Below are 16,267 nucleotides of genomic sequence, written 5' to 3' on the forward strand. Positions count from 1 at the left end.
CCCTCTTCCCCTCTGCCCACTTGTAAGGAGTCTTTGGCAATACAGGGAAAAGGTGTAGACTGTTGGCAAAACACACTTGAAAGAAGTGAGGAGAGGCCATTGGCACAGCCTTCTGTCCATCGTCCACACACCAACCTCCAGGTCCTGGAAGGGAAAAGTGAAGCCATATTTACCCCTTGCCCCATGCATATTGGCATGTGCATCAGCCAATAATAAAACTCTCTGTGCCCACACACCCTCGCAGAGGTCACCAAGAGAACAAGGAGTTGCAGTGTGTATAAGATCATTGACTAGACAGGCCCTGTATTTGGTGCCATATCTCTGAGATGTCACTGAGTGCCATGGGCACTCTGCACCCAAGACTACCAAGACTCCTGGTCAGGGGTTTTCAAACTGGAGGCTGCTGCAGAATAACCATGGAGCTGAGTACAATGGCAGGAACATGCATTTTTATAAGCATCCTGTGACAGTGACGCAGATGTCCAAGGACCACAGTAGCGTATCCAGATGGGGCCATTGTGGAGCTCCAGCCTGGTCCCAGGAGGCTAGTGGCTTCCCTTTGGACCCTTGGAATCACCATCTATCAATGCCTCAGAGGCAGCCGACCTGGTCACTGTCCGCAGTGAAAGCCCCTCCAGTCATCCGTACTCCTCAGGACACCTCCATGCCCCTCCACCCTCCCTCTCCCTGTTTCCCGCTCTAAGCAACATTTCCTCTGTGCCACTCAAAGCCCCCAAAGCCTACTGAGCTCCTTACACCTTCAACCCTTTCCCAGTGATCTTACCCTGTGATCCCAGAAGAAACCCAACTCCACTGCGGACACCACTTCCCAGGGCCACCAATAGCCTCTATGGTGCCTTGAGTAAATTAGAAAGAGAAGGCCCCTCTGAGGGTGGAGGGGGCATTGGTTAAAAGTGCTCCCCTCTCTCCCCAGGACCTAAAGTGTAGTGAAAGCTCAGATTTCAGCCCCACCCTTCCTCAGACAGAGCACAAACTACACCATTTCCAGCCTGACCACTTCCCTATAACCTTCCAGGGAGATGGTTCAACCTCCCACTCCCCACTGGCACCAAGATCAAGAAGGGAGTGCTGTCCTCTTCACTCCCCAGTGCCATTTCCAAACCTCTACTCGTCCCCTTCCTATAGAAGTCTCTGCCATTTGAGACTCGGCCCCATGGTCATATCGGCCTCCAACCTCATCACTGAGGGCTGATGCCTTCCCTCTGTCCCTTACACCTACCACCTTGCTATGTAACTTGGATGTCCACGACTTGTCCAACACCAGAGTCTCACAGCTCACAAACCTCCTCATCTCCATTCCCCTCGGATTCCCCACATCCAGGAACCTTGTCAGAACTGCCCTTCATCAGAAATCTGAAGATCTAATAGTCCAGCCCCAAACAGCAAGCCATTTCTTGTGTGGCTCTTGCCCTGCTCTCACTCCTACTCCATCTGCTCCTCAGCATCACAGACACCCCTGGTCCCGAGTCCTTCATTTGCTGCCTGCCCAGCCGAGACCTCATAGTTGACCACCTGAACCATGCTCTCACAAGAATCTACCTTCAATCTCATTTTTCTGGAAAAACCCACCCCTAATGAATCCCGTGATCTGCCTTCTACCCGCCTCTGCCCAGGCCAAGTGCTGCTGAAGAAAAGCACACAGTTCTACCAATGGCACCATGACCTCCAAACTCAACTGGGTTCTGAGCGCTGCGGATCGAGGATCCTTTAACTCCTGCTTTGCAGGCCATCTCTCCCACTCTCCTCAGGAAATATTCCGATCTCTAGAGCCCTCTTCAAGTCCCTCCCACCCAACCCCAAAGCCCTTCTGTCTTGGCAGACAACATCTCTTCTTATCTTGATGAGAAACTTGAAGCCATAAAATGAGAGCTGCCTTAACTTTCCTGTTCCCACTACATTCTTACCCATCTCTGCACTCCTCCTTTTTTCTCCTCTCCAGTCTCCCAGGATGAGGGTTGGCCAGTCTCTCCACCTGTGTTCCCCACCCTTGGCACCTTTCCCCCTCCGCTTTCATCCCTTAGCTTCCAACCCCTCCTTCTCTAGTGTTTCCTGCCTCGTAGCCTATAAATATGCTCCAGTTTTGCAACAGTCAAAAACAAACAAACCTTCCTACCCCTGGGTCTCCCAGCCCCATCTTATCTCCCTCCTTCCTTCTCTACTGAAACCTATCCTTGTTCTTCCCCACCACCTCTTCTCCCCTCCCCAACTCATTCCATTGCAGCTTCTGATCCCCTATCCATCACCCTCCAGTAAAAAATCAATACCTTCCCATTGCCAAATCCAATGGATAATTTCTAGACTTTTCTTACTGTTGCACTTGACCCTCCTGCCTACTCTTTCTTGCAACTGTCTACTCCCTTGTGACTGGAATACCACTCTCTGTCAGCATGGATCTCCACCTTGGATTCCTCTTCCACCCACCACTTAATCACTGGGATTCCCTGTCAATCAGTCCTTAAACTACTGCTTTTTGCATCCACACAGTGCTCCTGGACAAAAGCTTCTATTGTTGGCATTTTCGCTATCACCAGATATTCTGATAACTCGTAAGTCTCTACCATAGCCTGGGTTTTCTTCCTGAACATCAAGTTTGTATATACAACTGCATGCTAGACATCTTCATTGGGATACCTCACAGGCATCTCAAATGAGACCTAACTCACCATCTCCACCTTTGCTCCAAAACTGCTCTTCCCATGATCCCCATCTTAGTCAACGGGACCATCACCCTCCCGTCCTGTAAAGCCAGACACCTGGAGTCATCCTAACTCCACCCTCTCCTCAGCAACTATCTCTAAATCTGCCTTTTTTTATTGCCTTAATATTTAAATTTTGTCCCTTCTACATCCTACACCTCATGACTATTTTGTGATAGCTCATCATCACTCACCTGGACTATTACAACAGCCTCCTAATTGGACTGATTCCAGATTTTTCAATCTCACATGGACTTCCCACAAGGTCACTAAAGTGATTGATCCAAACTCAAGTCTGACCATGTCAGTCTCCTGCTTTAAAACCCTGTTGCCTGTAGGATAGAGTCTTAAATTCTTGACATGACCTATAAGGCCTTGGTGACTTGGATCCTATTCACTCCCCAGCATCAGCCCATCACCCCTTGTCCTGAACACTATGTTTTAGTAATGCCCTGCTCTCGCCATACTGTTTCCTACCTCCATACTCCTCTCATCCAGAAACACCCACCCCCAACCACCCCTTGTCCTTCAAAACAGCTCATCCCCCATTTACTCCAAAAATCACTCTTGCCTTTCTTTTGTACTCCTAAGGCATACCTGAGCTTACCTCTGCCTTAGCATTTGCCCACTGTTTTGAAATTATCTGTTTATGGGCCTACCTCCCAACACTAAATCAAATTCAAAAACAGGGATCAAGTACTGGGTACTGGCCTTTGCGCCCTCTCCCCCAGCCCCCAGCACATTGCTTGATACTATAAGTAGTCAGAAAATAATTATTGAATTGATTGCCACAGTAGGGCAATGAGGCAGGTATTACAAGTGAAAAAACTCAGACTCAGCAAGTTACACACTAGTAGATGAGGGAGCAGCAACTTCATATCAACTCTAAGGACTATGCTCTTTGAAACACAACCTGGAAAACACAAGCTAAGCACAGAAACAGAAATGAGAATGACATGTCAGTACATCACCTAAGGGTGATGGTGTATGCAAACAATCTAAGGAAATGAAGGTGGGCAAGATTTTAGGGGGCTGAAGAGTATGGACTTAAGAGTCCTAGCATTGCTGGAATTGCACTACTGGGTATTTACCCCAAAGATACAAATGTAGGGACCCGAAGGGGTACGTGCACCCCAATGTTTATAGCAGCAATGTCCACAATAGCCAGACTGTGGAAAGAACCAAGATGTCCATCGACAGATGAATGGCTAAAGAAGATGTGGTATATATACACAATGGAATATTTTGCAGCCATCAAAAGGAATGAGATCTTGCCATTTGCAACGACGTGGATGGAACTGGAGGGTGTTATGCTGAGTGAAATAAGTCAATCAGAGAAAGACATGTATCATATGACCTCACTGATATGAGGAAATCTTAATCTCAGGAACAAACTGAGTGTTACTGGAGTGGTGGGGGGTGGGAGGGATGGGGTGGCTGGGTGATAGACATTGGGGAGGGTATGTGCTACGGTGAACGCTGTGAATTGTGCAAGACTGTTGAATCACAGATCTGTACTTCTGAAACAAATAACGCAACATATTTTAAGAAAAAAGAAAAAGAAGAAGATAGCAGGAGAGGAAGAATGAAGGGGAGTAAGTCAGAGGGGGAGACGAACCAGGAGAGATGATGGACTCTGAAAAACAAACTGAGGGTTCTAGAGGGGAAGAGGGTAGGGGGATGGGTTAGCCTGGTGATGGGTATTAAAGAGGGCACATTCTGCATGGAGCACTGGGTGTTATGAACAAACAATGAATCATGGAACACTACACCAAAACAAATGATGTAATATATGGTGATTAACATAACAATAAAAAATTAAAAAAAAAAAAAAGAGTCCTGGCATTGCTGGTTCTAAGCAGAGTCCTGATAGTATAAACTGCAGGCAGTGCCAGGCCTGAGCAGCCCACTCGCTAATTCTACATGCTGGGCCTGAGGCAGCTGATGTTCCCACAAATACTCACAATGATGCTTTGTGACCATTTTCTCAGTCCTCTCTTAGAAATAAGCTCCTCTCTTGGAAACAAGCCTCCAGGAAGTTCCTAGTATAGATCAAGACATGGGATATCCCAAGGAAATTAGAAGACAAATAAATATGGATCTGTGTATAAAAAAGAGCTGCCATGTCCCTCAGCCTCCACTGGGCGGTCCCTAGCCTCACCCCCCTACTTTCCAGCAGCCTTCTCCTTCAACTTGAAACACAGAAAGCAGCCAACAAAGGGAGTCAAGAGAGACATGAGACAAACCAAGGAAAGCTCAGGCCCGGGAACCCACAGAATCACAAAACAGCATAAGAGGGGGTCATTAGATGCAGCTAATGGCCCCACCCCTGCACTCATCAAACACGGCCATCCCTGCACACCTCCCTCCAAAACTCCGTATCTAGAAGATGACTGCCCCAGACAAGGAAGGCACAAGGACACAAGGTTGCAATGATATCAGCAAAAGAAAACTAAAAATACCATCCTGTGTTGACAAAACACAGGAAAAGGCAGCAAGGGTGTGGATAACAAAGGATGAAGATAGAGTGCCCTTCTCTGGTAAACCCCACGTCAAACAAAGGTGAAGAGCCAGGATGACCTCATTAATAGAGAATCTGACAGGTGTCAGGGCAAGAACTCCCCCACCCTCTGTCCCCATCCTAATCTCTGGGGGCCAAGCCAACCTATCCTCTTCCCTAAAGGGTTCTGAGAGAGGAGAGCTCACTTCCTGCCCCAGGGAAGGAAGCTAGAGCAGCCTCAGCTCTAAATCATAGTTTTCATTCACAAATGGAGACATTCATACATCATATACCTGCTCCTCTGCGGACTGTGACATAAAGGCCTTTGGTTTACAAAGTTTCACAAGAAAAAAGGATCTGTTGTCCTCCTTTCTTGCTTCCCTTTAGCCAACCAAGCCCAGCTCCATCTCAGCTCAGCTGCAACAGACAGCTCATTACCAGCTGGACAGGCTGTGTCCTGGAGCCAGAGTGAAGCACTTGCAGCCCTGACTCACCTTTCATTGCTCAAGGAGGGGGTGAAGCCTGGGATCTGTGAATTCCCCTCTGGAGGAGGTGTGGGCAGCTCCCAGGCACCACCTCAGTGGTATCTAATAAAGAACAAGGACAATAAGAATTTAATGAGCGCTTTCTCTATGCCAAGACACTGAGCTTTACATGTACCATCTCATTAAAAGTTCCCAACAACCTTAGGAATAAGTACTGACATTATCCCCATTTTCCAAACCAGAGACTAGAGCAGTCCGGTACATTAGTTTGAGGTCACAGGGACAGCCCACGGAGAAGCAGGTACACAACACAGATCTTTCTTCCTGACTTCGGAGATCCTGCTTTACCCTCCCACACAGAAGGGGCCATCGTCCTTGTCGCCGTGCATATCTCCTTCTCATTGTAAAGACTATGATTTTTCTCTTTTTAAAAAAAAATTTTTTAAGTAGGCTCCATGCCCAGCGTGGGTTCAAACCCACAACCTCGAGATCAAGACCGGAGCTGTGACACCCAACTGACTGAGCCACCCAGGTGCCCCTGATTTTTTCCCTTTTGATAGAAGCTCAAATTCTCAGAACCCTCTTGGTTTCCCATTGGTGTGAAAGTTTCCTGAAGTTAGAAATCATTTTTAATATTCCTTTGGAAGTGATACCAAGAACATAAATTGAAGGGTTCAGAACACCATGGATGTTTAGTAAATAGCATTCATTTGTTATTATTAAAACCATTAATATTCCACATATCAGGCAATTCCTTTCCTCTAGAGCAGGGTTTCACGACCTCAGCACTACTGATATCTGGGGCTGGATCATTCTTTGTCATAGGGTTGTCTTGTACATCACGGGATGTCTGGCAGCACCCCAGCTTCTACTCACTAGATGTCAGCAGCAATCCCACCACCACCAGCTGTGACAACCAAAAATGCCTCTAGACATGACCAAATGCCCCCAGGCAGCAAAATCGCCCCCCGTTGGGAACTACTGCTCTAGAGTAATCACATAAAAATGATAGTATTTATTCCCTCAGAGTAAAACAGCAGGAAAGCTTATTTCTACCTACAATAAAACAGTGCCCTTATTACTCATAGATAATAAATTTGAGAGTTCCTGAGAATTACTTGTAAAAGAAAAGCACCAGAGCATCAATTTTAGGAGATCAAGGTAATGTTCCTGTTATGCCTGAACCAAATAACTTTCTGCCTGTAGAATCTTTCATAGTGGGACGTCATAAGCCAGAGGGAACCCATAGCCAAAAAAAAGGCCTGGGTTCAAATCCCTGCTCATAGCTCCAAAACATTTTTTTGTAACAAGATGGAGTAGACATAACTATTTTTATATCTCAGCTCCTTTACTTACTAGCTTCTGGTCAATTCACTTAATATTGCCGAATCTTAGTTCCTGTAAAATGGAGGTGAAGTTTCCTTGCTCAGGATTGTTGTGAGGATTCAATACAACCGCTAGAAAGCAACCATCTCACAAAGCTTGGCTCAAGAGGGCTCAAAAAGAGTCCCTTCTGGGGTGCTTGGCTAGCTCCATCAGTTAAGTGTCTGACTCCTGATTTCAGCTCAGGTCATGATCTCAAGGTCTTGGGATCGAGCTCTGAGTGGGGCTCCACACTCAGCAGGGAATGTGAGTGTCTCTCCCTTTGCCCCTCCTCCTCCTGCTCATGCGTGTTTGGGTGTGCTCACGCTCTCTCTCTCTAAAACTAAATAAATCTTTTTTTAAAAAATCACTTCTTTCCCTGTCTCACTTGTCACCAGGCCCTGATGTCTGCTTTATTTTTGTTTTCTCAATACCATCCAGCAGAGCACTTCTCAACCCTACAGACCTTTCAAAATGCAGATGTCTGACCCTACTATACACCAGCTAGATCAAAATCTCTGGCTTGAGAATATACATTGTGGGTATCAAAAAGGTAGTCATAAAAAACGTAATATATTATCTTTTACATAATTTTATTGATGCCAAAAAATAAAACAGTAATAATATTTATATCAGTTCTTAAAATATATTAGTCATTAATAATCAATACATTATAAATCATTTAAATAAATAAGTATATCTCCAAATGGCATCTATTGTATTCTTAGGATCCACAAGTTCCATTAGAATTTTTAGAGTTTATGTTTCAATTTCAATGATCACTTAAAAACAGCCTTTACATGCTATTTAAAAAATCTTTGAAGTGATAATTCTCAACTGAAAGACATGTTCATTGAATGAGACTTTAATTTCTTAAGTTAGTCTTTCTCAAAGTTTCAGGAAACAGAGCTACAAAGAAATTGGAAATTAATGTATCAACAAATTACACAAGTGACAAAATTATATTTGTACACAAAAGGCTAGAAATAGAGCCCATTTGTTATCAGGAGAGTCATTTGTTTTGTTTTTAGAAAAGATAAGATACCATAGTACACAGTAGTGATATTTAAATGCTAGTACATAGTATCAAATCAATACCAAAAGAAAAAAAATATCACCGTTCATGATTAATGGCATAAGTCAGTAGCATCGATGGGAATTAAATGAATTGAAGGATGTTTCTGTGACTCAACTAATAGAATGATATTGAAAAGGAAAGTTATGGGCTAGATTCAGGGCTGTGTGTTTGTTAGTAGCCTTGCTGTATGCTACATCAGCACATCATAAACTCCATAGGAGCAGGGGTTTGTCGTATTCTCCTCTGCCTACAACAGCACCAAGTCTATAGAGACACTGGGCAACATTTCTGAAATAATGAACACTATCTTCCTCTTATTATCTTGTTATTTCCCTATATCCTTCATTTCTTTCTTTTTAAACCTTGCATTTCTTTAAGTTACCTTAAATCCTACATGAACGAGGTAGGATATTAGAAAATCAATATACTTTTTTTTATTATTCACGAGAGTCAGAGAGAGAGAGAGAGAGAGAGAGAGAGGCAGAGGCAGAGGGAGAGGGAGAGGGAGAAGCAGGCTCCCCGCAGAGCAGGGAGCCCGATGCGGGACTCGATCCCAGGACTCTGGGATCATGACCTGAGCTGAAGGCAGACACCCAACCATCTGACCCACCCAGGCGCCCAAATCAATATACTTTTAAAGAATTGGATGTAAGGGGATTCCCGTAAGTAGCATGTCTCCTTGACTTTGCCTCTGGAGAGCTGTCTGCTGCATTCTGTCAGGTCAGCCACCACACTGGTCCATCTCCCATCCTGGGAGTTCAGCTCATGTCCCGCTGATTGAACTGTCCTGTATGTTTTTACTATTGAACTGTCCAGTTAAATAGTTGGTACAATGCATTTGAATTTCTTGGTAAAATGCCACACCCTCCAAAGACGTGCCAAAGTGTAGCTAAGAGGAACTAATGGGTACCATTTTTCTCCAGAGGTAACTGATGGGGGCACCCTGCAGGCTACTTCCTCTCAGGCATAGAGCTCTTGTCTCTCTAGGGAGGAACTCCCACTGGCTGGCCAGTGAAGGGGGTGTCCAAACCTGCCTCCTCCCTCTGCTAGGGATGCCTTTTCTACTTCCTCTTCTGTGTGGGGATTGGAAAGCACTGAGCCCTGACTTCTCTTGTCTCATTTCACTTCCTCACCCACTAACCCACTCTTTGACCAGGTGCTGAGTGCCCTCAACACTACTCTTTCTGCCTAAAAATGAATGAAACTAATTTCTGATTTGGGGGTGACTACAAATGCTAATGTTAGAAGGACGAGCTTAAAAGGTTCAACTTCCCTATGAGCACTCAGTAGTATACAGAATTGCTGAATCATTATATTGTATAGCTGAAATATAACTCTGTATGTTAATGACACTTCAATGCAACAAAGAAAAAAGAAAATACCTCCTGGCAACATTTATTTTTTTATTTTATTTTTTTAAAGATTTTATTTATTTATTTGAGGGAGAGAGAGAGAGAAATCACAGAGGGAAAGTGAGGGAGAAGCAGGCTCCCCGCTGAGCAGAGACCCCGACACAGGACTCGATCCCAGGACCCCAGGATCATGACCTGAGCTGAAAGCCGATGCCCAACTGACCAAGCTACCCAGGCGCCCCCCCTCCTGGCAACATTTAAAAGTGAATGGTGGGGCGCCTGGGTGGCGCAGCCAGTTAAGCGTCCGACTCTTGATTTCAGCTCAGGTCATGATCTCAGGGTCCTGGGATCAAGCCCCAGTCATGCTCCGTGCTCAGCACAGAGTCTGCTTGTCCCTCTCCCTCTGCTGCTCCCCCCACCACTCAAACAAATAGATAAATAAAATCTTTAAAAATAAATAAGTAAAAGTTAATGGTAAATTGACACAGCCATTAAGAGAAACAATATGGAGATTTGTCAAAAACACTAAAAATATAGCTATCCTATGATCCAGCAATCCCACTTCTGGCTATATATCCAAATGAAATAAAACCACTTTCTCACAGAGGTATCTACACTCCCATGTTCATTATTCAGCGTCACCAAGACATGGAAACAACAGAAGCGTCTGTTGACAGATAAATGGATAAGAAAATTGTGATATATATATATGCATATATATGAATATATGGATTATATCTGCATATATACACACACATATTATCCAGCCTTTGAAAAGGAAGGAAAGGGGTGCCTGGGTGGCTCAGTTGTTAAGCGTCTGCCTTCGGCTCAGGTCATGATCCCAGGGTCCTGGGATCGAGTCCCGCATCGGGCTCCATGCTCGGCGGGAAGCCTGCTTCTCCCTCTCCCACTCCCCGCCCCCACCACTTGTGTTCCTGCTGTCTCTCTCTCAAATAAATAAATAAAGTCTTAAAAAAATAAAAAAATAAAAAATAAAAAGGAAGGAAATCCTGCTCTTTGTGACATGAATAAAATTGGAGGACATTATGCTAAAAGAAATAAGCCACCCACAGAAAAATAAATAATGCATGATCTCATTTATGTGTGGAATCTAAAAATAAAAGTTGAATTAACAGTAGCAGACATTAGAATGGTGTTTCCCAGGGCCTCAGAGGTAGAGGAAAAGGAAGATGGTAGTCAAAGGGTACAAACATTCAGGTATGAGTAAGTTCTGGAAACCTAATTAGAGAATAGAAAAAAATAAAAAGATTCAATCTCACACTTGATGAGAAAGAGGTCTTTGAATACCAGCTCCCACTTAAATGCCCGTAATCCCTGCTTCTTGCCACAATAACACAAGGCATGTCTGGATGTTACCACACAAAGTAAACCTTTGTAGCAGATTTGGGATTTCAGGGACCTAGCTAGGGGACCAAGTTTTCATTTTGCCAAATAAGGACATTAAAAAAACAAATAGATGAAAGGGGAGGATTTACTGCCCACAATCTATAATGACCATAATTTCACAACAGAAAGGACATTTTAATAACAAAATGTCAAAAAAGCTATAATGTTTGAATAAAAGGCAAGCCCTTCAATTGAATAAATTTTTACATGCTCTTTCAAAATCTCACCATTTTGTTCTCGTTCCCCTTATTCCACGAAACCAAATGAACTGTAGTCAGCCAGAAGTCTTGCAACAACTGAGTGTAAGGCAGGAGTATTTTCCCCTAAAGCTGTGTGACCTTGAGCAGCTTACTCAGGGCTGCCCAGCCCTAGTCCCCTGACCAAAGATGCAAATGAGGCAATGTGGATAAGGCACTGTGCCAACCCAACGGTGCCAATGACACACGATTTAGGATTAAATGAAACCAAGGATGTGGCCAACAAAAGGTCTCGAGCAAAGGTAACAATTAATCATTTCAAGAGTACATTTCTCTCCAAGTTCTATAAAATGCAAATAGACTAGCAAGAGTCCCAAATATACCATGAAGTATACACACATATTAAATAAAGTTAAATATTAAGCTAGAATTTTAAAATTAAAATTATGTAGTGTGTTGAATTATTACAATGTATTAAATATTAAAATTAAAATGTATTATACCTTGACTTTGGCCCATCTGAATCTCAGGTGCTAAGTAGGAGCAGGCGTATATTAACTGGGTAGTAAAAGTGTACAGTGGAGAAAACATCTAGCTGGACAGAAGGAGGTGGGCAGTGTGATCCGAGCGCCCTGACATTGCCACTAAGTATGGCTATTGCCTTAGGAAAGTTTCATCTTTCTGTGTTCGGTTTTCTCAGACATAAATGAGGAAGTTTGATTAAAATGCTCTCTTAGAGCCAGTTCAGCCTGACAATGCTTAATGTCATATACAATAGTGTATTATCTCTCCGAGAATTTGAGAGCCTCGGAGAATGAGAAGGATGAGCTGTATCTTCTAAACCGCGAACCACTAGATTACCCTCTAAGGCTTAAGGATGCACAATGCGGGATCCTCAAAAGTACAACACCCACTCCCCTGATCCAAAAAGCCAAAGGGTACAACCCAATTAGTCCCTAAGTCAACGTGTGGACGTAAGCATCCATTGTGGACAAACAAAAGAGCTGTAAATATTCTCCAGGCCCCTCCCTCTCCCTGGTGGCCCTTCCTCTTAGATTTGCACCCTGCCCTGCCATGGGTGGCTAAGAACCACCTTTTACCGAAGGTAGACAATGGCAGCCATGTTACCTGCATTCTCTCTTCAACCTTGACACAATCCTGCAAGGTTTGTATTATTAACTCCATAATATGATTTTAAAAATTGAGGTTCAGAACAGGTTAAGTATAGTCCAACATCACAACGTGAGGGCAGGATTCAATCTGGGACCTTCTGTGACTCTAAAGCCTGTGCTCTGTTCCGCTTGGTGGCAATGTTGCACCCCCCCACACCTCTGAAGACTAGATCAAAAACCATCCAAGGTGCCTCAGGGTCATGATCCTTGCATTCACCAGTGGTTGCTCCTGGGGAATTTCAGGGAACCTCTCTTTAGACTCTGACCTTAGGAAGACCAGCTGCTCTCTGCTGTCTGAAAGCTCTCCTTCCTAGAGAGATAAGGAGGTATGGAAGCGCCAACCACTTTCTGCAGCATGAAGTCTCAGCATATAAGCTCCAGGCCAACTGGAAACTTTGGGGTACCCAGTACAGTCACAGACCCCAGCTTTTCTGACTTTAATAACTAGTCTGACATTCAGTCCCAACCTGGTTTACTCAGATCAGATTCTAAACCTTTGCTATGCAAGGTGAGCTCCAGGGATCAGCAACATCTTAGCATCCTCTGGGAGCGTGTTATAAGTGAGGAGTCTCAGCCCCACACAGTCCTACTGAATCAGAAACTGCAGTTAGCAAGATGCTCCATGTGATTTGAATGCACATTCAAGATTTAAAAACACTGTTCTAGAATCACCTATGGAGTTTTAAAAAAGTGTGAATTTCCAGAAACTAGAGTCCAAAATTACAGAGAAATGGGGTGGAGGAATAGTGGGATGTCCAAATACACCTTTTTTTTTCCCCCTAACTAGTTTTCTTGTGGTCTCCTATTCTCAAGAAAACTCAAGTCCTTTCTGGAAGGAATCAAAGATCAACTTTGTCTTGTCAATAGCTGTACCCACAGCCAACAGACAGCTCCCTCCTCCCAGGAACAGTGTTGATGACTTCATACTGGCCCTCTCTAGGGCAGAGCTCCATTTTCATCCAGTAAATGAATGGAATAATTCTGCTTATCAGTTTTCCCCTCTGCTCCGATCTTCTGCCCACAATTCACAGGGAGGTTTATACTATTGTCTCCATATCAACAGCAGAACTCCTATATATTTTCTTTTCTTCTCACCCACTGCCTTAACCTGGTATGAAAGAAGGAAGGAAGGAAGTTGGAAGGGAGGGAACAAATCAATATGTATTATATACCTACTGTGTGCCAGACCCAGCTCATCCCCCAAAACAGTTAACATATATTTCTCATTTAACATACATAAAAATATGTAAGATTGGTATTAATGCCCCAATTTTCAGAAGTGGAAACTAAAGTTCAGGTAGGTTAAAACTCTCCCAAAGCCAGGTTTCTAAACAGGATCTAATACGAAAGTTTTGCTGCGTTCTTTCTACTACTCCCAACTTGTTTGCACATAACAGTATATAAATAAACATTGTTACTGAGATGTATTCCCATACCATAAAATTCAATTTGGTGGCTTTTAGTATATTCACACAATTACAAAACTGTCACAACCATCTAATTCCACAGCACTTCCATTACCTCAAAAAGAAACCCCAAACCAATAAGCAGTCACTTCTCATTCCCCTGTCTCCCCCCAACCCCTGCACCCTTTCCCTGCCCCCCCATACCCAGAAAATACTTGATCTCTATTAGTTTGCATCTTCTGGATATTTCATATAAGTGCTTTCATACATTATGTGGTCTTTGTGTCTGGCTTCTTTCACTTAGCATACTGTTTTCAAGGCTCATCCATGTTGTAGCATCTATCAGTACTTCATTCCTTTTTATAGCTGAATAGAATTCCATTGTTGGATATACCATATTTTGGTATCCATTCAAGAGTTAATGGACACTTGGGTTGTTTCCACCTTTTAGCTTTAGGAATAATGCTCCTGTAAACATTCATGTACAAGTTTTTGTGTGGACAAATGTTTTCAATTTTCTTGAGTATATACCTAAGAATGGAGTGGCTGGGTCATATAATAGTAACTCTGTGTTTAATTTTTTGAAGAATTGCCAAACTGTTTTCCAAATTGATTACCTTTCCACTGGCAATACATGAGGGTTACAATTTTTCCATATCCTTGTCAACACTTGTTATCTGTCATTTAGCCATCCTACTGGCTGTGAAGTGGTATCTCTTTGTGGTTTTATTTGCATTTTCCTAATAACTAATAATGAGCATCTTTTCATGTGCTCTTTGGCCTTTGTATATCTTCTTTAGAGAAAGTACTTGTTGCCCATTTTTAATTAGGATACTTGTCTTTTTATTGTTGAGTTGTAAATGTTCTTTATATATTCTGGGTACTAGGCCCTTATCAGATAAACAATCTGCAAATATTTTCTCCCACTATTTAGGTAGTCTTTTTACTTTCTTGATTTGAATGCACCCACCTTGAGGTAATTTTCTAGATGGTATGGAGTTAAGGGTTCAATTTCATTCTTCTGCATGTGGATATACGGTGTTCTAGCACCATTTGTTGAAAAACTATTCTTTCCCCCATCAAACTGTCTTGGCACCCCTGTCAAAAATCAGCTGATTATAAACATATGGGTTTATTTCTGGACTCTCGACTCTATTCCATTGATCTATATATGTCTATCCTTATGCTAGTATGGCGCTGTCTTGATCCCTATAGCTTAGTAGTAAGTTCTGAAATTGTAGTCAGTGTGAGTCTTCCAACTTTGTTGTTACTGTTGTTTTTTCAAGACCATTTTGGCTATTCTGGGTCCCGTTAGATATAAGTCTTACATTTCTTTTGTTAAATTTATTTGATATTTTTATTGAATATCTTCAAGTTTACTGACACTTTCTCTTGCTAGTTAAAATCTGTTGTTAAGCCCTTCTACTGAAATTTTCATTTCAGTCATCGTACTTTTCCACAGCAGAATTTCTATGTTTTTTTAATCATTTTTATCTCCTTATTAATATTTTTTATTGAGTGAGACATTATTCTCACACTTCCCTTTCACTCTCTAGACATGGTTTCTTTTACTTCTTTGACTATATTTATAATACTTGAGATAACATCTCTGCTAAGTCTAACATCTAGGCCTCCTTAAGGACAGTTTCTTTTGCTTGGGAGCTGTTTTCCTGTGTACTGACCATACTTTCTTGTTCCTCTGCATGTCTTATAATTTTTTGTTGAAAACTGGACATTTGAAAAATATAATGTGGTCATTCTGGATATGTAATACCCCTCCCTCCCAAGGTTTGCTGTATTTTCCATTGGTCATTATTGTTTGTTGTTGCTGCTAACGTCTGTTTAGTGACTTTTATAAATTAATTCTGTGAAGTCTATTTTCTTTATCATGCATGGCCACTGAAGTTTCCGCTCCATTCACTTGGTGGTCAAGTACTAAAACCTGAGAATTCAGATTTATAGGCAATTTCCAGACAAGTCACATAGTGACAACTATCTGAAATGAGGCTTTTTGGAGAGCTCCAAGCCCACTATGTCTCCTTCCATTGGCTATTTGTTTGCCGGTCTGCAGGGCTCCCATAGTGGCAAAGCTGTTGGTTTCTTTTTTTTTTTTTTTTCAAAGTTTACTGAGTGATAGTAAAGTGATAGCACAAAGCTCCCAAAGAGGACCCGAGGGGGTTGCCCACGGCAGTTTCTAAGGCTAGTACAGAGGTGTGGTGAGAGGGGTATAAATAAGCCAAGTTAAAACGTCACAGTGCTCTTTGCGCTCAATGAGATCCAGCCATTTTTCTTAAACAAATGCTCCTCAGATTTTTGCAAGCCTTTGGTTAATTTCAAGAGTTCCAAAAAAGTTGATTTTGACTGTTTTTGCTAGTGTTCTCACTGCTTTTCTGGAGATTTTTCAGAGGTTCTTGCTTTACCAGTCTGTGAGTACTTCTCTTGAAGAAACATTTATAAATATCACCTTGATTCGATTCTACTTTTTTTTTTTTTGGTTTCCTTTCTACTCACATAGTACTCCTTCAGTAAGTAAATCATAAAAATCAGAGAAGAGATATAAGAAAACATATTTTCTGACTTTTTAGTAGTTT

General features: G+C 42.7%; 1 protein-coding gene across 6 annotated transcripts in view; it reads right to left on the reverse strand.

Annotated features, from left to right (window-relative positions):
• Positions 1-16,267, reverse strand: part of PTS (6-pyruvoyltetrahydropterin synthase) — a 100,138-nt gene that overhangs the window by 55,527 nt on the left and 28,344 nt on the right. The window contains exons 6-8 of one of the 6 annotated variants that reach the window (XR_003609739.2): positions 5,712-5,804; positions 4,682-4,759; positions 77-144 (exon numbers count right to left, since the gene is read on the reverse strand). The exons of 3 other annotated variants lie outside the window; for them this stretch is intronic. The gene's annotated coding sequence lies outside the window, so the exon portion shown is untranslated. Of the gene's footprint in view, positions 1-76; positions 145-4,681; positions 4,760-5,711; positions 5,805-10,422; positions 13,379-16,267 lie in introns of those variants that run through there. 2 more of the 6 variants (XR_015766681.1, XR_015766684.1) reach the window with 2 other exon arrangements.

The sequence above is a fragment of the Eumetopias jubatus genome, unplaced genomic scaffold, assembly GCF_037043125.1.
Source record: "Eumetopias jubatus isolate StellerSeaLion01/CBP00866 unplaced genomic scaffold, mEumJub1_p1.0 scaffold_13, whole genome shotgun sequence".
NCBI classification, from domain to species: domain Eukaryota; kingdom Metazoa; phylum Chordata; class Mammalia; order Carnivora; family Otariidae; genus Eumetopias; species Eumetopias jubatus.